Below are 24,830 nucleotides of genomic sequence, written 5' to 3'. Positions count from 1 at the left end.
GGGCTCAGTGGCCCAGGCAGAACTCCTGTTTTCTGGGAAGAGGTTCACATGAGCCCTTTTGGTGTTATAGGAAGAGGTGAACTACTGTGATTAAGAAATATATTGAGGTGGCGGACTTGGCCCAGCGGTTAGGGCATCCGTCTACCACATGGGAGGTCCATGGTTCAAACCCCGGGCCTCCTTGACCCGTGTGGAGCTGGCCATGCGCAGTGCTGATGCGCGCAAGGAGTGCCCTGCCACGCAGGGATGTCCTCGTGTAGGGGAGCCCCATACGCAAGGAGTGTGCCCCGTAAGGAGAGCCGCCCAGTGCAAAAGAAAGTGCAGCCTGCCCAGGAATGGCACCGCACACAGGGGAGAGCTGACACAGCAAGATGATGCAACAAAAAGAAACTCAGATTCCCGTGCCGCTGACAACAACAGAAGCGGACAAAGAAGACACAGCAAATAGACAAAGAGAACAGACAACCAGGACTGGGGTGAGGGGAAGAGGAGAGAAATAAATAAAATCTTAAAAAAAAAAAAAAAGATATTGAATTCCTAGGAAGAAAATACAGGTGTCATATTAGTTGTTTTCTAAGCAGTTGGACACAGGGTGTGCAGGTTTGTTAGCAAGGCCTAAAGGAGATGGCAACTCTTTACACACCAGTTCCTATGACCATAGGAAACTCTACTTCCAATTCTACAACCAACAGAAACCAAAGATGCTCTTCTCTTGGGAGTATCTCAACTAGTTCAAACTCTTCCAAAGGCCAGTTGGAAGACTCAAATATAGGTAATTAGAAACAGACAAGAGTGCCTGATCAAACATGCACTACTTCATCTATCTCTAATAGTCATCTCATTGGGACTAAAATTACAGGTGCAGATTCTTCCCTTGCATATTCAACCTCACTAAGAGAAGTGAAGAAAAAAATTCTGAAACAGTAAATTAAGAGAGACCATCTACATCTACTATACTCGGTTATGAAATGATGGAAGAGGGAGCAAAATTTACTTTAAATAAAATAATAGTAAAGAAAACCCCAGAAGAAATTTAAGTAATTTTCAGAAGACATACTCACTTCTCTAAGCTTAATGACACGTTAAAGGAGGTGTTTCCAGGATTTCGATTAGCGCTTTCACCAAAACACTGGTTTAAAGATCATTTCAATGCTGACTTCCTAGAAGATAGACAATTAGGATTTTAAGTGTTTCTTCAAAACCGAGTAGCCAACAAGGACATTGCTAAGTGCCTTGCAGTGAGAGAATGTCTTTGCCTGAATGATCCCCCAGGTCCAGTTGGTAGTCTAGAAGGAAGCAGGGCTTTTTGTGAAATTTTAGAAGAAAAAAGCTACTGTTTATAGAAAGAATTACTTGAAAAACAAAAAGAAATGGAATCACTGAAGAAACTGCTTGTGAGAAAGCAACTTCATATAGACACTATAGAGAACACAATCAGAGCATTGTCTTTAGAATCTGAAGAATCATGGCATGTATCAGGAACAGGTGGACAGATTTTCCAGGTGGAGGCCTTTATACCTGTGGCTGGTCAAGTTATCTTGGATGACAACTCTAGAGTTGATAATATGCCCTGCACGAGTTTTAGTGAACCTGAAATTCTGAATTGGGTATATAGGTAGCAGGGGTGGCATATAATCCTGAAGAAGACTACTACAGTACAAGCATTTTCCTCTATTTTGACATTTCAACACATTTACAATAGAGGGGCATATCTTGTTTTTTAAAAAAAGACTGTGAAGCACTTACAGAAAAAAGAAATGTACATATAAAGTTTAAATGAAAAAAACTTTAAGTTATTGGAATAGGAAATATGTTCACAGCAGCTTTTGTCTTTTTTCCAGACTTAGTATTGAATGCATCAAGAAAACATGTTGTTAGAATTCTATTATCCAGGCTTACGTCCTTCAATACTGTATATAAATTATTATGGTGTTTTGCCAATATATTGCTCCAGACTAATATAGGTGAGTATGTATGTATGTGTGTGTATATAAATATGATTTTAAAAATAATGTTAGGGGAAGCAGATTTGGCTCAATGGATAGAGCGTCTGCCCACCACACGGGAGGTCCAGGGTTCAAATCCTGGGCCTCCTGATCTGTGTGATGAGTCACCCTGATGCGCGCAAGGAGTGCTGTGCCACACAGGGTGTCCCCTGCTTAGGGGAGCCCCATGTGCAGGAGTGCACCCTGTAAGGAGAGCCGCCCAGCACGAAAAAAGTGCAGCCTGCCGAGGAGTAGTGCCACACTACTCCTGATCCAGCAAGATGACACAACAAAAAGAGACACAGATTCCCGGTGCTGCTGACAAGAATACAAGGGACACAGAAGAACACACAGTGAATGGATACAGAGAGCAGACAACCGGGGAGTGGGCGGGGAAGGGGAGAGAAATAAATAAATAATAAAATCTTAAAAAAAATAATAATATTTGTCAAATAGAAATTAATTGCATGTTGCTATCTGGGTGATACAAGCTTCTTTGTATTTCTAACATAATATATATTCATTAATGGTTTAAATTAGTGGTTACCCATAGTAAAGATAAAGATGAGATGAATTTTAAATGTTGATATTTTTACCATCTCTAAATAAAATTGCTTGTTTGGAATGTTAATGCTATTTAAAGGAGGATGACTTTCTAATACTAAAGGAAAACTGTTCGTAAGATCTGTAATTGGAGCTAATGTGATAAAATAACCTTGATTTTACAAGTTGACTCTTTAATATCAAGGTAGTGTAATAAGTGTCATAGCTTATTATAATATGTTTTACTTGTTTATTTTCCATTTCCTCTTTATCTTAAATCTTTATATGGAATCAGGGAATTTGCCTTTCTCAGAACCTACCTCTTTTTGCTAATCAAGGCATATTCTTTTGAAATTATATGAAGAGTCTGAGAAAATAAAGTTATACAAAAAGAAAACAAAATAAAAAGCCATTTATACTGAAAAGTTCCTAATTAGGTTGACCCCTCTGGCATGGCATTTTTATTTCTATATATGTGGATGTGTTGCTGTAATTTATTGTGGCTAATTTTCTTTTTAATATATTTGGCTAAGTGATGCACTTTATGGTAATTAAACTCTTTTGTGTCAAATTTCATGGGTGAATATTTTTAGTAAATGGAGTAAGGAGAACAAATTATGTAGTGCCTTTAGATTTCACTTTTTACAATAATCTCCTAAGGTCTGTGAGCTTTATGAAAAAAATTTTGTGTTTATTTCAACACATCTGAGTTTAGAATTTGAAAGTACCTTGTTTCATTTCCCATAGTATGAGTTTACTCATTTATTTTCTATTTCTACTGTTTTACCTATTACTGTAAATATGCATTGTAATCATGCTAACATCTTGAAATCGCAAAATGTTATATCGAACTGCATATACTTTCTAAACACTGAAGGAAACTTATTGGGGAAATAGAGTAAAAATTTCCAATTTTTTTTCCTTTGCTGTCTAAAAGTTTATTGGTATCTTGATGTACATATTAAGATGTGTTTGTTTTAAATTTTGACTGACATGGATCAACATGCCCAATTGTTTTGTTAACCTTTGATCTGAAAACGAGACTTTTTTTTATCAAAGTACCAAGAATATTTTAAATTCTTTGTCAAAATACACAGATGTGCCTTGTCTCAGAACATTTTCCACAAAGCATATTAGAAATGTGTTTACTGTCCTTGGAAACAGAAATAAATATAGTAAACTGGTCTACTTGTTCATTTTAAAAATAATATTCTAGATCTTATAGAGAGTTTAAAAAGAATAATCACTTAAATTGATTAATACCATTTAAAGACTAGTAAAACAAGATGTTTGCCAAATTCCAGATATTTTAGTGCTGCATGTCTGCTTTAGAGTGGATCACACACTGATAAAACCTGACCTTTATAAAGAGTATATCTGAAGTCTGGGATGGGTAAGAATAACTCTTCTTATTAGGTAGAGCACATTACTTATATTTGGAATTTAATTTTTTTACTTTCATAGTGCATTTTATTCCCAGTATTATATTCATATAATAAATTATCCTTCTCAGTACAACAGAAGCTGTGTTGTCCCGATATTATGTACCACTCTTCCTCTTCCAATTTCAGTGTTCTTTTTCCTATTTTCTACTATTATTGTAAATCGATTAAAGTGCTGTAATTCACAGATGTTGAATGAGTCCGTGATATTCTTTTTAAGACTATACTTTATATTACTGATCATTTTAAGTCTATGTAAATAGCTATACTGCACTTCAAATGTAACCAATATTAATTTAAAAATGAACATACTGAAACAGAAAAAATAGAGACAATTTGTAAACTAAGATTCTTTGAACCCCTCTCCACAAAACACTAGCCTTGCTCTTTGCAACAATGCTGAACTATAGTATCTTGATTCATACCCGATCCTATTCAAATCTCTGGTTTAAAAGACTCACGTTAAACCAGACTCTCAATTCTCAATAAATTTTGACTTGATCTGCCCTTTTCCTCCAAGACACTGGTAAAGTTTGCAAAGTAGTAATTTCTTACTGTGATAAGCAATAATTTCTTGATTTTTCATGGTCAAGATATTTGGGGACCACCTATTGACAGAAGATATGGTGGTTTGGAACAGTAAATACCTAGAAAATCATGTTCTTAAAGCGAATTCATTCCTGTGAGTGTAAACCTACTGTAAGTAGGAACTTTTGATTAAGTTACTTCAGTTAAGGTATGGCCCAAGGTGGGTCTTTGTTCTCTTACTGGTGTCCTTTATGAGAGAATGTAATTCAGACAAAGAGCAAGAAAGTCATGGAAGAAATAAGCTGAAAGCAGTGAGACCGGGCAAAGAAAGGAGAGAGCAGCAGACACTGCCTTGAGCCTCGCCATGTGACACAGGTATTCAGTATTGCCAGCAGCCAGTCTTCAGGAGGAAAGCATCACCTTGACAATGCCTTGATTTGGACATTTTTCTCAGCCTCAAAACTGTAAGCTAATAAATTCCCATTGTTAAACCAACTCATTTCATGGTATCTGCTTTCAGCAGCCTGGCTCACTAAAACAGAAGGCTAAGAAATATGGTGGCACTGGCGTGGAGAAAGTGGCCATGGTGGCTGCTGGGGGTAGGAAGCGGGAGGAAGAGATGTGATGTGGGGGCATTTTCAGGGTTGGAGTTGTCCTGGGTGGTGCTGCAGGGACAGTTACCGGACATTGTATGTCCTCCCATGGCCCACTGGGTGAACTGTGGGAGAGTGTGGGCTATGGTGTGGACCATTGACCATGAGGTGCAGCGGTGCTCAGAGATGTATTCACCAAGTGCAATGAATGTCTCATGATGATGGAGGAGGTTGTCATTATGGGGGAAGGAGTGGGGTGAAGGGGGTGGCGGGTATATGGGGACCTCATATTTTTTTAATGTAACATTAAAAAAATAAAGACAAAAAAAAAAAAAAGAAATAGGGTCTTTAGGTTGTGCATAAGTACTCCAAATTAAACTTTTGTCACTGATGGACAAGAAGATGCAAGTGCTTGGGTGATGTTTTCTGACACTACAGCATTCCACTTTACAGTTGATTAGCTGAGACACAGATAAGTTCATTAACTTCTCCAAGGTCTGAGAAAGAGCATAATCTCATTTAAAGAAGTAAGCTAGTTCAGGAAGAGATATAATTTATTCAACATAAACTAACTAGTATAGTAGAAGGTAACACACACACATGCACACACAAATAGCTCTAGAACAAAGAAGGAAAATAACTTAGAGGGTTACGCTTATTGCAGAAAGATATGAATGGTAGATTGGGGGGTCTATAATGGGAGGTCTTATGTAGGGAAATATTATGAAGTACATGAATAAAAAAATGAATTCACAGAACATTAAATGGTCCTTTCTCCACTTTCAGTGCTAGTGAAACTTACTTCCTCCTTTATGCAGGCTGGGTAGTGCAAGTGCTATGAGCATGCATGTCCATATTAAGTGTGAGTATGTGTTGGGAAAGAGTAACATTCTTGTTTCTTTCTCAATAACAAGAAAGAAAACACAGTCATGCTCTTAGAGTCTGGAAAACATATTAATTAATTGCTTCAACCCCTAATTGCTTCTAGTGTCTGTTAGCTTCCATAATGTCCTCCTTTTAGGGATAACATGATTACAAATTAACTTTCCAAAGATAAGCAGATATTCCCAAGATAAGTGTGAGCCTCTCAAATTCCGGTAAACTACAGTGTGGTAACTTTGTATCAGGAAGGAACAAGAAGAGCAGGGAGGCCAATTTCTGTGGAATTGAGGAATTTCCACACTTGAAAATGAATGGAACTTTAGAAGAGCTCTGAAAATAAGACATCTGCAAAACTCTGTCAGTTCTACAGGTACCAAATGAACTTGGAGTCTGATGCTTCTCAGAGGTGCACTCTTTACAGGGACACTCATACATACATTTTGAACAATATGTAAACCAACAACATCAACAAAAACAACTACAATATGTATCAATAAAAACCCTGGGAAGGGTAAGAATCTGATTACCAGAGTTGTCATATTATAATACTGCATAGTATTATATGACCAGAACAGGGAAAGACAGCTCTAGAGTTTGGGCCTTAATTTAGAATTTATGCTCCCCAGTGTGCCAGAGTTGGACTCAGTTATGGTTTCCCTACACATGGCTCTTCTACCCCTTCTATTCAAACCTAGAGCTGAAAGGTGTTTGCCTAAGAGACTTAAGTCTTTGGGCTATCGATATAGCAGTTGGACCCTGAATCTCAACAGAGTTGCAACACCTACTCTCCCGTTCATTGGGCTCACCCAGGGCAACTAACAAAGAGATGATGATGGACAATGACCCTCACAAGGAACAGAAAGCACCTGCAACTGCAAACAAGATAGTCCCACTCATCTGCCCCATGGGATCTAAGACGCTCTCAGTTAGAGGTGTAGTGGACATCACTATCCCAGAATCCTCAGGACTGGGGAATGAACAATAGACTAGAGTAGACTTACTGTTATCCTACTATAGACTTGCTGTGATTCTAGCAATGGAAGAACTTTTAGTATTGATGTGGAGGCAGGGGCCAGCGGAGGTTCTGAGGGGTGGAAGAGGGAAAAATAGGTGTAATTTTGGGACATTTTAGGGATGTTGGAATTGTCCTGAATGACATTGCAATGACAGATACAGGCCATTTATATATCTGGTCATATCTTACAAAAATGTGCAGGAGAGAATGTAAACAACAACATAAACTGTAATCCACACAGTGACAATGCTCCAAAATGTGTTTGTCAATTGTAACAATGTACTACAGTAATGAAGGGTGTTGTTAATGTGGGAAAATGTGGAAGGGGTAGGGAGTGGGGCATATGAGAATCCCCTATATTTTTGATGTAATATTTATGTAATCCAAGTATCTTTAAAAAATAAAAATAAAAAAGTATATATTAAAAAAGACAGTGAGATGCAAATTTAAGGAGCTGAAAGAAAAGAAAACTACTCTCAACCAAGAAGTCTATATCAACAGAACTATCGTTTATCAAAAATGAAGAAGAAATTAAGATGTTCCTGGGTAAACAAAAACTGAAAGAGTTCATCACTAGTAACCTGCCCTACAAGAAATACTAAAAGGAATCATTCCAGCAAAAAGGAAATGACACTAGACAGTAACTTAAATCAACAAGAAGCAATAAAGAACACTAATGAAGGTAACTACACATGTAAACATAAAAGCCAATATTAATATATTTTTAGTTATAACTGCTTTTTTCCCATATGATTTAATAAAACTGCTTAAAAATAATTAATTATAAATATATGTTACTATATGCATTTGTGCTGTAATTTTTAATGACAGCATAAAGGCATGGCAGATCTATATGGGAACAAAGTTTTTATATACTATTAAAGTTAAGTTATTATTAATCTGAACTAAATTGTTATACATTATGATGTTACATTTAGCTTCTAGACAACCACTGAAATATAACTTAAAAATGTATCTATAGAAAAATAAATGAAAAGAGAATTAAAATGGAGCATTAGAAAATATCTATTTAACATAAAGAAGGCAATAATGGAGGAACAGAAGAAATAAAAAGACATAAGACAAAGAGAAAACAACAAGCAAAATGGCAGAAGTAAGTCTTTCTTTATCAGTAATTACATTAGATGTAAATGAATTAAACCCTCAAATTAAAAGGCAGATAATGGCAGTATAGTTAGATAAACTTGATCCAACTTTATCTTTTCTATAAGACTTACTCTAGATTTAAAGACACAAATAGATTGAAATAAAAGAATGGAAAAAGATATCCCATGCAAGCAGCAATTAAAAAAAGAGGTGAAGTGACTATATTAAAACAGATAAAATAGACTTAAATACAAAAATTGTTATGAGACACAAAGAAAGACATTATATAATGAAGAAAGGGTCAATCCATCAGATGTGATCATCATAAACACCTAAAAACAGATTACCAAATCATATGGAGCAAAAATCAACAGGTTTGAAGGGTCTACAAAACAGTGGGATACCTCAGTACCACAATTTCAGTAATGGATATTTCAGGAGGAAATAAAAACATTAATAATACTTTTAAAAATTGTGATTGAACTCATGCAATGTATGTTCTCCAATCAAAAGGGAATGAAGTTAGAAAACAATAACAGAAGGAAATTTGGAACATATACACATATGTGGAAATTAAATACACATTCCTAAATAACCAAGAGTCAAGGGAAAAAAAATCACAAGGCAAACTAGGAAAGTCTTTGAGGTGAATAACAATGAAAAACAATATACCAAAACTTATGGAATAAGAGGAAAACTTGTAGCTGTAAGGCCTCCAAATCAAAAAACTTCAAATAAATAAACCTTCCACCATAAGAAACTGGGAAAAGAAGAGGAAGTTGAATCCAAAGAAAACAGAAGGAAGAAAATATTAAAGATTAGAGTGCCGATAAATCAAATGGAGAATGAGAAAACAATAAAGAAAATCAACAAAAACAAAAGTTCTACTTTAAAAAGATCAACAAAATTGACAAATATTTAATTAAGAGACTTATGGAAAGAAAAAAAGACAAAAGACTCAAATCACTAAAATAAAAAAGTATGCCTCAGCTGGACAAAGAAAACAAAGGAAAAGAAAACTACAAACCATAATATCCCCTATGACCATAGATGCAAAAATCCTTGACAAAGTACTATCAAACTGAAGCCAACAGCATATTAAAAGGTTTATATAGTTTGGCTAGGTAGATTTCAACCTAGTTATGTAACTGTGCTTCAACATAAGAAAAAATCAATCAATGTAAAACACCATCTTAACAGAATGAAGGGGGGAAATCTCATGATCATCTCAGTAGACCTAGTAAAAGCATTTGACAAAATTGAACAACTTTCATGACAAAAACACTCAGAAAATTTGAGATTGTAGGGAATTTCCTCAATTTGATAAAAGGCATTTATGCAAACTCCAAAGCTAAAATTATACTTAATGGTGAAATATTGAATGCTTTCCTCCTAAGATAAGGAATAAAATAATGTTGTCTTCTTTTGGCACTTATATGCACATCATATTAGAGGTTCTGGCCATGAAAATTAGGCAAGTAAAAGAAACAAAAGTAACCCAGATTAGAAAGGAAGAATAAGTCTAGTTTTAGTCATAGATGACATTATCATATATATATAGAAAACATTAAAAGAATCTGTCCTCTAAAAAAAATAAAAAAAAACAAAAACAATTAGTGCTAAGAAACAAGTTGAGAAAATTTCAAGATGCAAAATCAATATGCAAAAATGTATTATATTTCTATATACTACCAACAACCAATTCAAAAATAAGATCAAGACAACAACTCGATTTACTCAAAAATCAAAAGAAAAAAATTTAGGAATAAATGTAAACAAGGACGTGTAAGACTTGTACACTAAAACCTACAAACCAAAATTGAAATTAATTAAAGAAGACCAAAATAAATGGAAAGATATCCTACATTCATGAATTGGAAGTTTTAATGTTAAGATGGTAATTCTGCTATCTTAATACTATTGTGTTAGTAATTGATTTACAGACTCAATACAACCACTATCGAAATTCCAACCAATATTTTTTTTTCAAAAGTGAGGCAAGTAAAGGACTTTTATTATTGAGAAATAGGAAAAGTACACAGCCAAGACGTGGGTGCAGGCATGCTACAGGATGAGACCCACTACGTGGGGCCCTTGGGTAGCCTTTTTAAGGCCTTTCTTTCTCCCTCTTCCCCATATTAAGCAAGGATCTCAGCTATTTGCTGTCCTGATTGGTTGCTTTTCTACCTTCACCTGTTAATTTTCAGGGAACTAATAGGGAGGGCTTTCTGTTTGGGGTTATCCAGGGGCTTACTTTTGAGCCCAGGAATTTCAAATGGGACCTTGTGACCAGGATCTTGGAGGGGTTTTAGCAATAATGGTCACAACTTTGTTTCAAGCAGCTGCCTTCCCTCCAGAGTGGTCTGGGCTGGGTCTCATCACCATGTTCTTTGCAGGGTCCCAGCTGCTGCCTTCCCTCATTTCCTATACTCACCTGCCTCAACTTCCCCCCTCAGAGAATGTACACCCTTATTCTTAAGGGGGAACTGAAGGGCAGTGACCATTCTTCTGCTGGTCAGGGGCAGTAGTCATGTCTGATGGGTGTGAAACTCTCTGGCTGTTACTGAGGTTGAGGGAAGATGGATCCAGCACTGTGGTTGGAACTGGATGAAATCCCCGCGTGACTAATACCTTGTTCTAGAAGGCATTGATTCTGGAAAAAATAAACTCAGAATTTTGAAGATACAGGATAAAGAAGTTGGTAATAACAGAACTTCAGTGGCTGCTGGACAGAAAGAATGGACTTCCAACCCTGTGGGTTGAGCATTCCACCAAACCAATGATCTCCTCAAAGTTTGTGGGGTCCTTTTGGACTCTCGCCTGGAGTAGGTAAATTGGAGTCCACACCTAGATATTTGTGAGGGAAAACAGGGTTATTAAGGCAAATAGAAAGACAGGAGAGGGTGTTTCTCAAATTTGCCTTTCCCAGAGCCATGGGAAACAGAAATTTCCATGGATTCTAACAGGAAGAATGGAATAGTCACCATTACAATGGTGAGGTCAGTCCTGAAACAACATAACAAAGGCAGTCTCAGCTTAGAATTATCAACACAATAGTAAGAATAAGGGCAAAACTAGTCTCAAAAATAGCCATTAGCAAAGGTAAATTCAGTTTAGGATTACTATCACAATAGCAAGCATACACAAGGGTGAGGATAGTCCCAGAAATAACCATAAACAAGTTTAGTTTAGAATTGCTATTACAATAGCAAGCCTAGGTTAAATCCATCCAGTTTCAGCAATTTCAGAAACTATCCATTTGCTGATTTGTAATATAAGAGCATCTATGTAACAATTTTGTTTTAAATCTTAGTTTCTAGTAAGTTTTCACTTCAAAACAAATTGGGCACTTTTGTTCATTAACTAAGCAAATAAAACTGTTTTATTACTCACATTAATGTTGCTAGGTTTTTCTGCTTTTCCAGCAACTTGAACTAATTCCATGTGTAATTTATGATATTCATCAAATGCAAGATAGTATTGAAATTTATTTTTTTTAAAAGATTTATTTATTTCTCTCCCCTTCCTCCCGCACCCCGGTTGTATGTTCTCTGTGTCTATTTGCTGTGTCTTCTTTGTCCGCTTCTGTTGTTGTCAGCGACACAGGAATCTGTTTCTTTTTGTTGCGTCCGCTCTCTGTGTGTGTGGCACAATTCCTGGGCAGGCTTCTCTTTCTTTCGCGCTGGGCGGCTCTCCTTACGGGGTGTACTCCTTGCGCATTGGGGTCCCCTATGCGGGGGACACCCCTGCGTGGCAGGGCACTCCTTGCGTGCATCAGCACTGCACATGGGCCGGCTGCACAAGGGTCAAGGAGGCCCAGGGTTTGAACCGTGGACCTCCCATGTGGTAGACGGACACCCTAACCACTGGACCAAGTCCGCTTCCCTAGTATTGAAATTTAAAAGCTCATCTTTAGGTTACCTTTAGTTTCCCAATCTATAACAAATCTGATTTATGAGCTCTTAGGCACAAGCAGACTGACAAAGTTAAAGTAAACCCAGATTAGGACAGAAGCAAAAATTTACACACTTACTTAGCATAGGGAAAGATCTGAATTTAGAATCACCTTCAGGCCGTGGGCCCAGTGTCTGCCCATGGCAGAAACCTATTGCAGAAACTCCAGCTTTGCTCCTCCAGGGAAATCCCTGGGCAGCTGCTAGGCTTGGAGTTGAGGGATCCGGGAAAGCCCAGGCTTCTTTGGTGTCAAGGAATGGTACTTGCCTCGTGCTTTCCTGGCTGGCTCACCAAAAATGTAGCTGGAACCCTCTGAGTTCTAGGTTCTTGACTTCATTACAAGAAAGAATTCAGAGATGTGCCAGTTCAATGAGTCAAATAAAGGGGTTTACTGAGAAATGAGAAAAAGGGAAGGTACACACCTGAGACATGGATGTGGGTATACTACCAGATGAGACACACCCCAACCACCTGTTTTGCAGAAATGGGCATAATGATCCTAAAATTTATATAGAAGTGACCCAAATAACCAAAACAATCTTCAAAAAAAAAAAAGAACAAAGTGGAAGAACTCACACCTCTCAATTTTAAAACTTACTACAAAGCTACAGCAATCAAAACTGTGTGCTATGGGTATTAGAATAGACATAGAGATTAACGGAATAAAATTGAATCTAGAAATATACTATTTAATGGGGAAAGAATAGTCTTTTCAACAAATAGTGCTGGGACAACTAGATATCTACATATAAAAGAATGAATTTCTTTTGTGTGTGTGTGGTTTTAAATTTTTTAAAATCAATTTCATTGATACATATTAATACCACATACAATTCAATTAAAGTGTACAATCAATAGTATTTGGTATAATCACATAGTCGTGTGTTCATCACTTCAGTCATTATTAGACCATTTTTATTATTCCCGTAATAATAAACAAAAAACAAATGAAAAAACGCTACCCCTTAGTCATCACCTCTCAATCTCTCTATGCTTCCCCTGCCATACTTACCTACTATTTTGTTTCCATCTCTCTAATTTATTTGTATTTGTATTTATAATTTGTATAGATGGAGTCAAACAATTTGTCGTACCTTTTGTCTAGTTTCAAAAGAATGACTTGCAACCCCTACCTCACATTGTACACAAAATGAATTTGAAGTTCCTAAAAAAAGAGCTAAAACTATAAAACTTAGAAGGAAACACTGACATAAATTTTCATGACCTTGGATTCAGCAATTATTTCTTAAATATGACACCAAAAACACACAACAAAAGAAAAAATAGATAAATTGAACTTTATCAAAATTTAAAAACTTTATGCATCAAAAGATGTTATTAATAAAGTGAAAAGCCAACCAAATGAGTGGGAAAAATATGTACATATCATATATTTGATAAGGATATCATATACAGAATATGTATAAAATCTTACAACTTGACAACAAAAACACAAACCATCCAAATAAAAAATTCAGGGAAGTGGATGTGGCTCAGGCAACTGGGCTCTTGCCTATCATATGGAAGGTTGTGGGTTTGGATCCTGGTGCCTCCTAAAGAAGACAGTGAGCTGGCATGACGGGCAGGTGTGTCAAGCTGCCACAATAAGAGACACAAGGGAAAAAAACATATAGAGAGACATAACAAAGCAGGGATAAGAGGTTTCCAGTGCCTCCGAAAGAAGACAGTGAGCTGATGTGACAGGAAGGCGTAGGGAGCTGACACAACAAGGCGATGCAACAGGAGATGTGGGGAGGAAAAACAGAATGAGAGACACAACAAAGCAGCGAGTTGAAGTGTCTGAAACGATTAATCATCTCCCTCCTACATCAAAGGTCCCAGGTTCAGCTCCTAGTGCCTCCTAAAGAAACAAAGAAGACGAACAGACACTGCAAGTGAAAAACAAGGGGGTGGGGAGACATGAATAAAATCTTTTTTAAAAATTCACAAAGGACTTAATTTCTCCAAAGATATCATACAAATGGCCAATAAGCACATAAGAGGATACCAACATCATTAGTCATTAGAGAAATGCAAATCAAACCCCAATGAGATTGCACTGTATAATCATGGGATGGCTATAAATAAAAAACGGAAAGTAACAAGTGTTGGAAAGGAGCTAGAGAAATTGGAATCCTCATAAGTGATTATGATAACATGATTCATAATAGCCAAAAAGTGGAAGCAACCCAAATGGCCATCAACTGATGAATGGATAACTGAAATGTGGTAGATCCTGACCGTGGAATACTATTCTGCAATACTATGTGTATGGGGGAGGGGGCTATATGGGAACTTTGTACTTTGTGTCATTTTTCTGTAAATCTAAAACTTCTCTAAAAATAAAACACATAAAAGTTTTTTTAAAAATTTAAAAAATAATGAATATTGATACATGCTCCACATGAATTAGCCTGGAAAGCATTATGCTAATTGAAAGAAGCCAGATCCAAAGGGCCACATATTACAAGATTCCACTTGTATGAAACGTCCAGAATAACTGGAGTGACAGAAATTACCTGCGAGGTTGCCAACAGCTGGGAAAGAGGGTGGTGCTGGAGGGGATAAGGTGTGACTTTAATGGGTATGCAGGTTTTTGTGTGGTGGTGAAATCACTTGAAATCAGAGAGTGGTGATGGTTGTACAACATTGTGAATATACCATAAGCCACTGAATTATATATATTTTAATGTAAAATGGTGAATTTTATGTTATGTGATTTTTTTTCTCAATTCGCACACATTCAAAGATTTTGCTTAGGACAAAGACGTTTCTTTCATGTCTTCCACCCTCCTTCTCGGGCCAAGAGCCCTCTCTTTGCTCCCCTCAATAGTGTACATTTTCTCACTAATAACTTTTTAACAAATTGCATTTCCAACCCTCACTATGCTAGATATAAAGGAAAAGAGGAGACTGTGTTTCGCTTTGTATCAGTTGAGGGTATATTGTGACAATGGCCTAAATTTGGATAATTCTGAATAACTAACTGAAATATTATTGCTGGTTAGTGCAGGGGAAATAATGAATTAACTAGATTTGGAGCCATTTAAACTGCTCTTTGTGATAGTTGCCAGACTAGCATTTATATAATGTAACTTCCTCAAAGTTTTCTTTCTTTTTTGGTGAATGATATGTATATGTTTTCCATCTTCTGATCAAAGCACTCCCATCTGACCGCATTCACAAAATGAGTGTCTGTACCTTCTCCAAAACACCTTTCTCTTTGGAATGTCAGTGAGACCTTGCCATCTTTTAGTGGCTATGCTCAAGCGTTACATTCCAAATAGACCATGACTTGAGCCTTAGCCAATAGACACTGTCCCTCAGTATTCACTGCAGTATTCTGGGCAATTTATCCTGGATGATTTCCAGATGATCAAATCCCATGTTTACTGCGATGACTTTGTTTTAGCTCTGTTCTAATGGAACTGATTGCTCTGGTCATCTTCCTTTCTCACTTTTCTTTCTTCATTCTCTTTGCCTCTCTCAAACATTCTGCTGAAACATTCTGCAGAATGTTACAAAGCTCATTCGAAACTTATTTTGTAAAATGAAGTTTATATCTATTGTCTCTGGTTCAAAGTTAAGAGACCTATGAAACTTGTTTTCTTATGTATATACAAACTTTTATCTAGAACTGCTAGAAAGAGGAAAAATGAGATGGTAATTCTTATTCCTGACTGTATAAATAAACATTTTAGTAGTTAAGATCATTATTCTAAAATAATATAAAAATAATAAACATTACACTTTATATTTATGATTGATAAAGGGCAAAGTTTAATCCAGAAAGGATTAAACTAGGTTCACCAAATAGTGTATCAAGTACGAATATTAAAGAGGGTTATAAAAAAGCAGGATTCTAGATGAAATAAAAAATCTTAAAGAGGGAAACAAAAATACTGTGTAATATATGAAGTGGTGATAGGATTACAGGAAAATTCAAGAATATATGTAAGGATTGAACCTGAAAATACAAACATTTATAACACATGAGAAAAGATAATCTAAAAAAATGTCATTACCACTTCTATGAACACATTGTCAGTTTCAAGATATTTTAATTTGCTGTCCACAGAACTTGAGTGCACCCAGGGGTAGGCTTCATTATTCTCTGAACTTCCAGAAATGTACGCAAAGTACTTGTGTGTTATTGGCATATGCACATTTTCCATCGAGTGGGGTTCTGGAGTTACTATCAGATTCCCAGTGGAGCTTACGACATCCTACCCCTCATCTCCCAGTTAAAAATCACTCAGGTGAAAACAATCAACACAAAGTTGGAGAGAAATGTTTGCTGTGATGCTTTGTTAATGCTGTTGATTGATCTTATGGCTGAATTGATGGTAATTGCCCCTTAAGACTGATTATCAACTAGAATTCATTTAGAGCACTCAGGAGAATCACCAAAGGGAAGAGGGAAGTGGTTTTCCTTCCATTTCAACCTCTATAACCAAACCCAGAAATCAGCTAGAGCAGCAGGTCAAAATCCCGTCTTACAAAAAGTGTGACCTGAAGATCTTCTTAACCTGAGTTACTAAGAGCCAGAACTTATTAAAAATTGTTAAAATGAATCAAACCTGGATAGTACAGATTTTTAATATCTCTGTCCCAGAGGAAGGAACGTTTTGGGAAGCAAGCGATGTGGAGCATTAATCTAAAGGGACAGAAAGAGAGTGAAAACTGAATTCAAAGTGAAACTTTGCCAAGAATAGGTAAGATAGAGTAGGTGGGCATAATAAAACAGCTTCGAGAAATTCCTTGGAATCCCAGGGTCATGCACACAGCCTTGCAGACCCTGCCCTGCCCAGTCCCAGAGGCGCACTTAGACTGTGGGGTAAATGGACACTGCAGGAGGGGTGCAATGGGGTAACTGTGCCAGACTGAAGGAGGGGGAAGGAGCTATTTGGGGGTGGGGGTGGGAAGCACTAGGGACTTGTGTCTGAACCTGTGGGCAAAGCAGAATTGCTAACCGTGCCAAGCCAAGTCGGCAGGATGCAGTGTGAATTGTTATTTTCACAGCAAAAAAAGATGATTGAGGAAAATATGTATTTGAAGTCACAACTGTTACTATTTGAAGTTAATTCCTATTCAAAATACAGATTTTTCAATATGTAGAAAAAATGATGGTCATAATCATTAGTGTAAGAAAAAATGTAGATATTCCAGTCACCATATGCGGAATAGTAAAAAGCTTTCTCTTTAAACCAAACAGCACAGCAGTTTCTTTTACCCCGTATTTAGTCCCTTCAAAAAGCATGCGTATGTTGGATTACACAAAAAATTTATTGAGACATCAACTAACAGCTTCTTTTCTGTAAGAATTTTAACTTGGACTTAGTTTTTGTTACTGATTCCAACCAAAGAAAAACTTCAACGTCCATTTAAAAAAAAATCATGGTATGAAGACAGAAAAAACTGTTTGATTTAAAATTTAATTTATAATGTAGTAATAAGTATAGTAGTGTTAAATGTCAGGTGACCATTTAGGAATAGCATGTGGTTTTAAGGAATTAATGAACTGTTCTGGAAATAAATAATATTTTTAGATTATATATTCTCTTTTGGGACTAGTCCAATAACATCTTTTAACATCTGAAGTAGAGGGATCACAGGATATTACTGAAAACATCTGGGGGCTAAACTTTTGCTTGATTTTAAACATGTCAGTAATAAAAATAGATTCTTTGAACAATTCTCTTTATACATATTTTATTAAAGGAACGGAATTGCATGCTTATTTCTAATCTGCAATATTTATTACTGCTGCTCTAGCAATAACATAGTCCATTGGATTTATAAACCCACGGAGAGCAAGATCTATATATTCTAAGTTATATTCTACTGGCTCTTTATTATTTAACTCGCCCAGTTATTTACATGAAAATTATCTACATTTGTTGTCCTTATTCCTCCCTCTCCCTGCACTTGACCATCCTGGGAAACTGTGTCCCCATAATAGTGGCATTGCCTCCACAGAGGAAGGCAGTACAGGTAATACAGTGCGATTGTGTAACTGTGAGTGGATTTTCCTTTGCCCTTGATTTTTAATTTTGCTGACCAAGATATTTGAAATGTATTTGCAATGATAAAAATTTTCGACATACTTATTAAGTATTTTCTATTAGTACCTGTAATAATGTTACGGCTTCCACTCATGAGTTCCTACATATTTACACTGACTTAGCTGACATATTTTTCTCAAGATCTCTATAGTATTAAAGAGTGATTTCCAGAATTTTATCTATGCAGTAAATTGGATTAGTCACTAGACTGTGAGCTATTCAAGATTGTCTTACACATCTTTGTATTCTCTGAGTTGAGCACAATAGGCAGTTAATATTTTCTGAACAGAAGTTAAGCATTTTATAATCACTACATAGTGTATTCTTTTGGTCCAAAGGGATATTGATATGTTAGAGCTCCTTAAAATTGGGTTAAAAACAATACCCTAGCTCTGTGTCACAAAGAGTTATACAGTTCGTTTTTTAACAAACCAATAGCCTACCTATGTCACAGCTGGCACTGAAATTTACTCCTTGTGAGTTATAGCGCTGCTAATTCCCTGACCAGTATCCCTAGGAAAGGATATTCTTTTAAGTCTGGCACTGTGCTATAAACACACTCCTGTTTATTCCAGCTAATGAGAAACAGGCTGTCTGGAAATGTGTCTCTGAGGAAAATACTGAGCGAATCTTTAGAAAATAAAGCTCTCTAGTTTGAATGAAAAGATAACATTTGGTAACATGGTAACACATTATAAACAAAACAAATCAAGCTCTAAAGAAGGCAAATTAGATATAAAATTTACTTGGATGTGTCAAGTTAACTTTGGAAAGAGCAAGTAAAGATACTGAAATTTTTGCATATATCAAGTCTCTCCCCTTTTCCCTTCTGCAGCTTTACCATTGCTCCTTCTCTCACACATCAAGTGTGCCGTCCTGCTGAGACTCCTGCTCAGGTTCTATTATCTCTCCCTGAGATCAGCCAGGTTATCTCTTCCTCTTTCTCTTCTGTTACAAGGTGTCAAATAGCTTACAGGCTTTTAATCCTATGTCTCCTTCCATGAACAGATTCAAAATAACATCTGTAGCTGCCTTAGATCCTTAATTTGAAAAGCCTCTAACTTTTGAATAATGGTCTTTATTATTACCACGTTTTGTAAAGCTATGCCTTACTGAGCATTGACTTTGTCCTTGGAGAACACTTTCATTCAAAATATAAATTATTTCATTCAGGGTAGAAGATATAATAGTAAATAAGTTGACAAGGCTTGTTAATTTATTAATGGCTTGATATCATACTCTAAATCTCCAGAATCTCTCCTCTCTAAATTCAACTCCTTGAAAAGACATGAACTACTTACTGGTTTTTAACTTATTTGTAGTTGGAAGGATAACTCCACTTCAAATATATTCACTAATTCATTTTAAGCAGTACTCTAAATTTGTCACTGTCATCCTTTAATTTCCATCATTGGTCGTCGTTGACTTTTCTGTTTTCCTGATGCTCCCAAAAAAGCGATATCAGCAGTGCTGCTAAGTAAACCTTGACCAGGAAATACTTATGGATTTTCTTTTCTATAGATGAGAAAGTCCACATTGACTGTGGTGGTTTAACATTGTTCCATGAATCCCTAAAAGAGAAAGATTATGTTTGTGAACTAAATTCATTTCTGGGGGTGTGAGATCCTTTCAAATTTGACTATGCCAGTGAGGTGTGACTCAGGATGAGTCTCTGCCCTCCTGCCGGGTCTTATATAAACAGAGACACACAGGAAAAGGAAGCTCCGCCATTTTGATTCTGCCATGTGAGCGAAAGGAGAGGCTCAAAGCGCTGAGAACCAGGGAGAGATGAGCCGTATGCCTGATAACTTGCAGCTGAACTCAAAAGAAAGTGGAGCAGGTGAACCTGAGCGAGGAGGCCTGGTAAGATACAAGCCCAATGCATGTTGCCGAGAGCCAAACTCGAGGAGATGCCACGGCCAGAAATAGAAGGTAGAGACCACAGCAGAGATCACCCACCATCTCACTGCACCACGTGGCAGCTGATTTTAGTGAGGAAGCACCTCTTACGTTGCCTTAAGTTGGAATTTTTACAACCTTGGAACTGTAAGCTTTTACCCCAAATAAATCCCCTTTATAAAAGCCAACTCATTTCTAGTACTTTGCTCCAACAGCTCTTTGACAAACTAAAACACTGAAAACAAATAACTAGTTATTTGTTTGCTTATTTATTTACTTATTTTGGCTTTTATAAAGGGGATTTATTTGGGGTAGAGGCTTACAGTCACCAGGCCATAAAGCATAAGTTACTTCCCTCACCAGTCTGTTGCCACGTGATGGAGCAAGATGGCTGCTGACAGCTGGAAGGTTCAGGCTTCTTTCTTCCTCTTAAGGCTCATGGGACCAGCTTCTTCCAATCTCAGCTGCAGGGTGGTATAGGGCTTGTCTCTCTCCCCACAACTCATTTCTTTCTGGACTCGGCTGCTCTGCTCTCTCCACAAGGCTAGCGGTAAAGTATCAGGTGAACAGCTCAGTTGACCTTCATTTTAAAAATGTTATTATGTGCTTTCCTCTGGTAAAAAATGTCATGGAGTATGCTAGAAACTTTTCCCCATTCTAAGAACTTTTTCCATTTGATAACTGAGAGCACATGAATTTTGGAGATAACACATATGGCATGTAGGTCTTAAAAAGAACCGAAATAGAGAAAAATAGTTCAAGCATTTTCCAGGGGAGTACTGTACTACTCTAACCACCTCAACCACTACTGGGATTACAATTCCACATTTCCTCTTCCTGTGCTTCTATTGCTCCCAATAGGTGTCAAAAGACAACCAGATTTTCCATTCTGAAAACTTTTTTATGATATCCCATTTGTACTTCACAACTGCATAATATTAGAGATACAGCACGTAATATCAATGATATATCAGTGGAAGTACAAAGAGGTAAAATAAATTACTTGATCAAGTTTGCTAAGATAGTGGGAGAAATCTGCTGATTTCTACATTTGTGATCTGTACTTAGCCAGTGGGTCCTAATTTACAGGCCATTAACCTTCAGAGTGCTTTGGAATTATTTCAGAAAAGATACATATTCACACATATTTATCTGCCAACTGAATAAATAGTGTATCTCAGTGATATCTTTGAGACTGTTTTTCAAATGTTAGAGGTGCCAATGTGATAAATAAAATACAACTTCATAAATTTTATTGAATTCAGACTAAATTTGTATTTTTTTAAAGCAATGATTGCTAAAAATAAAATTACTGTCATAGTGTCTGTGATTCCTTTTTAATGTTAAAATGGGATCTTCAAATTATATCTTGATGTGGAGACAGTGGCCACTGGAGGTGCTGAAGTCAGGGAGAGGGATGAAGAGGTATCATATGGGAGCATTTTCAGAACTTGGAATTGTCTGCGTGACATTGCAATAACAGATAGAGGTCATTATATATATAGCCATAACCTATAGAATTGAGTGGGAGTGAGTGTAAACTACAATGTAAACTATAATCCATGCTTAGTGGCAATGCTCCAAAATGTGTTCATCAATTGCAATGAATGTACCACACTAATGAAAGAAGTTGTTAATGTGGGAAGGGTGGGAGATGTGGGGAGTAGGGCATACATATGGGAACCCCTTAAATTTTTTTATGTAACATTTTATGTAATCTAAGTATCTTTTAAAAATAAATAAAAACATATGTGTTTTTTTTAAAAAAAGGGATCTTCATAGCAAAAAGCGTTGGGAAGGAAGTGGATGTGACTTAAGCAGTTGGGTGCCCACCTAGCACATGGAAGACCATGGGTTCAGTTCCCAGTGCCTCCTAAAGAAGAGCAAGATACCGAGCTGACACGACAGGCTGGAGCAGCAAGTTGATGCAACAAATGATGCAACAAGATGACTCAGTGAGATGGCACAACAAGATGGTGCAGCAACATGATGCAACAAAGAGACACAGTGAGGAAACTCAATGAAGACCCAACAAGCAGGGAGCAGAGGCGGCTCAAGTTGTTGGGTACCTCCCTTCTACGTGGGAGGTCCTGGATTTGATTCCTGGTGCCTCCTAAAAAGAAGGTGAACAGAGAGAAGACAGCAAGTGCAAAACAATGGGGGGAGGGAGAAATAAATAAAATCTTTTTAAAAAATGTGTTGGAAATCACTTCACTAAATCATGATCTCTTGGTCACAAATAAAGCTGAGAAGATGAAACACCTATCCTAATCATAATCATGAAGAGAGCAAAGTTTCTTTTGCTTTCTCACTCACCTTCTTTATAGCTTTAGGCCTTGTGTCTCTACCTTCCACCAGGAAAAAAAATAAAGTAAAATAATATATATTTATTAATTTTTACTGGAAGTTACATAAGAGGTCTATTGAAAGTACTAATTGAATATCTATTGTGGACCTGGAAATGTGCTACATGCCTTCTATATATCCTCTCACTTCATTTTTATATCACCTATGTAAGGTGGATGTTATTGGTCCTGTGTTGCAGATGAAGAAACTAAGGTTCAGAAATGTTAAGTAACTGCTCCGAGACCACAAAACTGGTTAATTCTGAATTAGTGATTCAAAACTAGGTCTGACTAATACTAATACCAACACCTAAATTCTTTCCACTGTTCAAAGGAGACCCTTTTAATGTGTCCTTTTTTGAGGCTAGGTATGAAGCTAAGGAACTGAGGAAGTTCTAGAATATAGGATTTCATTTTGTGATTCCAAAATTAGCATCTGTTCTTTGAAGGCAGGGATTGTATCTTATATGTTCAGCCTTGTATCCCCAGCACATCACAGAACGTGTGTCATTACCAAATGCTGCATGTTTTTTTTAACTCCTGTCTCTTCCTTTTTCTACTTCCTGCATTCAGTTAATCAAATAATGCTGTTGATTTTATCTAAAAATGTCTTTCAAATTGTACTTTTTATTCCCACTGCCACTGCATTTGTATAGTCCCCTAATTTTTCTATTCCCCTTATTTTATTTAAAAGGGAACTTCTAGTCACCTGGTCTCATGTTTCCACGAGGTGACTTCCATTTGAGGAACACAGCTGGCCTCATCCTGCCTGATCTCCACCTGCTTTTACCACTTCCAGCAGGAGGGTCAGGGCAATCAAAAAGAGTTGACTCTGGGAGATGTCCAACAGTCCTTTAGTCAGGTATTCAGATCAAGTTCTTCCTTTGTCTTAAAAATTTTTTATACAATTATTTTCTTTGGCTTAGAAATGATATTTTAAGAAGTGTTTTTATACAATTGTCTTATTCGCTTTGATTCTCACACCTAATCTGAAAGATGTATTATATATAAGCCTCCAAAGCATAGCTGGTGAAATAGATTTAGAAGGTGAGTAAATTGCCCAGTGTTTGACAGACATTAAGTGGCAGAAAAAAACTAGAAATGCAATGTTTCTGATTCAAAGATTTCCACTCTATCACATTTGCAAATGACAAACCAGATTATATTAATTTTCCGTGCACAGTAGAATTGCAGCAAACATATTTAATTTATTTGAATAAAACTGCAAGAGAAAGCCCAAGATAGAAATCACTTAAATTGAACATAGACTATTGAGCCAGACATTCTACTCAATAAGCATGTACCCCAGGCAATGGAGTAAATCAAGCTTGAAGGAGTCAATTTGGGTTTGGTGAATCCTATGTATAAAAATAGGTGATTTATTTCAAGGAGTTTCAACCATTGACAAGTGAAATGTGTTGTTCAACCACAAGTAAACCAATGATAACAGAGAAATTGAATAAATTAATTGGGAACTATGGAGAATCATTGATTAAGGGAAAGATATTCTGATCTGTTTGGTCAAGTAGAGTGATTCCCACTCTATGTAAATTTCTCTTAGAAAACTAACAAATTGATCTTCTGGCTTCTATATCTACTTTTTTTGAATGAGATTGTTTAAGTAATGTAAATGGCTTTTGCAGAGCTTAATCACTTCCTGCTGAATCAAAGTAACCAAGTAAACAAGTTTCTCAACTTGGAAATCCAAGAACTGGACACACGCTCCATGTTATCCTATCAAGAGATAAATACCCCACATAGCATGCTAACATTCCTCTCACCATTCTCTCGACAATAAGCAACAATTCTCTCAAGTGGAGAAATTTCCAACTAATATTTTTCTTACAACTGTCCTGCTTGGTTTTCAAAAATTACTGCTAAAGTGTGGGCTTAGCTGTTCTACCGTCTAGTCTTTGGATCTTTGATCATTGAGGTTTTAAGATTACTTTTTCAATAAATAATGAATCAGAACAGATATAGAGGGGAAAGCTACTTTATGAATGCTGACATTCTTAGGAAGAATATGTATAAACATGTCACAAACCACTGGAATGGGGTTAATAAGGAGCTAGCTCCTCTTTTCTACATAGCAAGCTCTCTCCTATCTATTCCCACATGCTGATTTGTTCTTGTATTAAGGATTCCCATATCCTGATTTGTTCTTGTAATAAAAGGCAGCCACAAATCCTTATCTCAGTCTACCAAGGAAATATTTTTTCTGTATGTCCATCATGCTGCCTTTTCTGGACGAATCAATTTTTATATGTAATGACTAAATTGAAAGGAACCCTGTTTTTATCTGATTCTGTTCTCTTTGTTTATATATTTAATCAGTAAATTAAAAGAAAACAAAACAAATAGTCATTTTCCATTTTCTCTTTGTGTATTCTTATGTCTTTTCTGGGAATATTTCACTTTGTTTTCCTGAGAGAGAATCTTAGTGAATAGCATGATCATCTATTTTCTATCCTA

General features: G+C 36.6%; 1 pseudogene; it reads left to right on the top strand.

The window, feature by feature from the left end:
* Positions 1–494: 494 nt before the first annotated feature.
* Positions 495–1,730, top strand: LOC101422453 (sorting nexin-16-like; annotated as a pseudogene).
* The last annotated feature ends 23,100 nt before the right edge of the window (positions 1,731–24,830 follow it).

The sequence above is a fragment of the Dasypus novemcinctus genome, chromosome 1 (assembly GCF_030445035.2).
Source record: "Dasypus novemcinctus isolate mDasNov1 chromosome 1, mDasNov1.1.hap2, whole genome shotgun sequence".
NCBI lineage: Eukaryota > Metazoa > Chordata > Mammalia > Cingulata > Dasypodidae > Dasypus > Dasypus novemcinctus.
The sequence above is the reverse complement of the archived record's forward strand: the minus strand, read 5'-3'. Positions and strand labels throughout refer to the sequence as shown.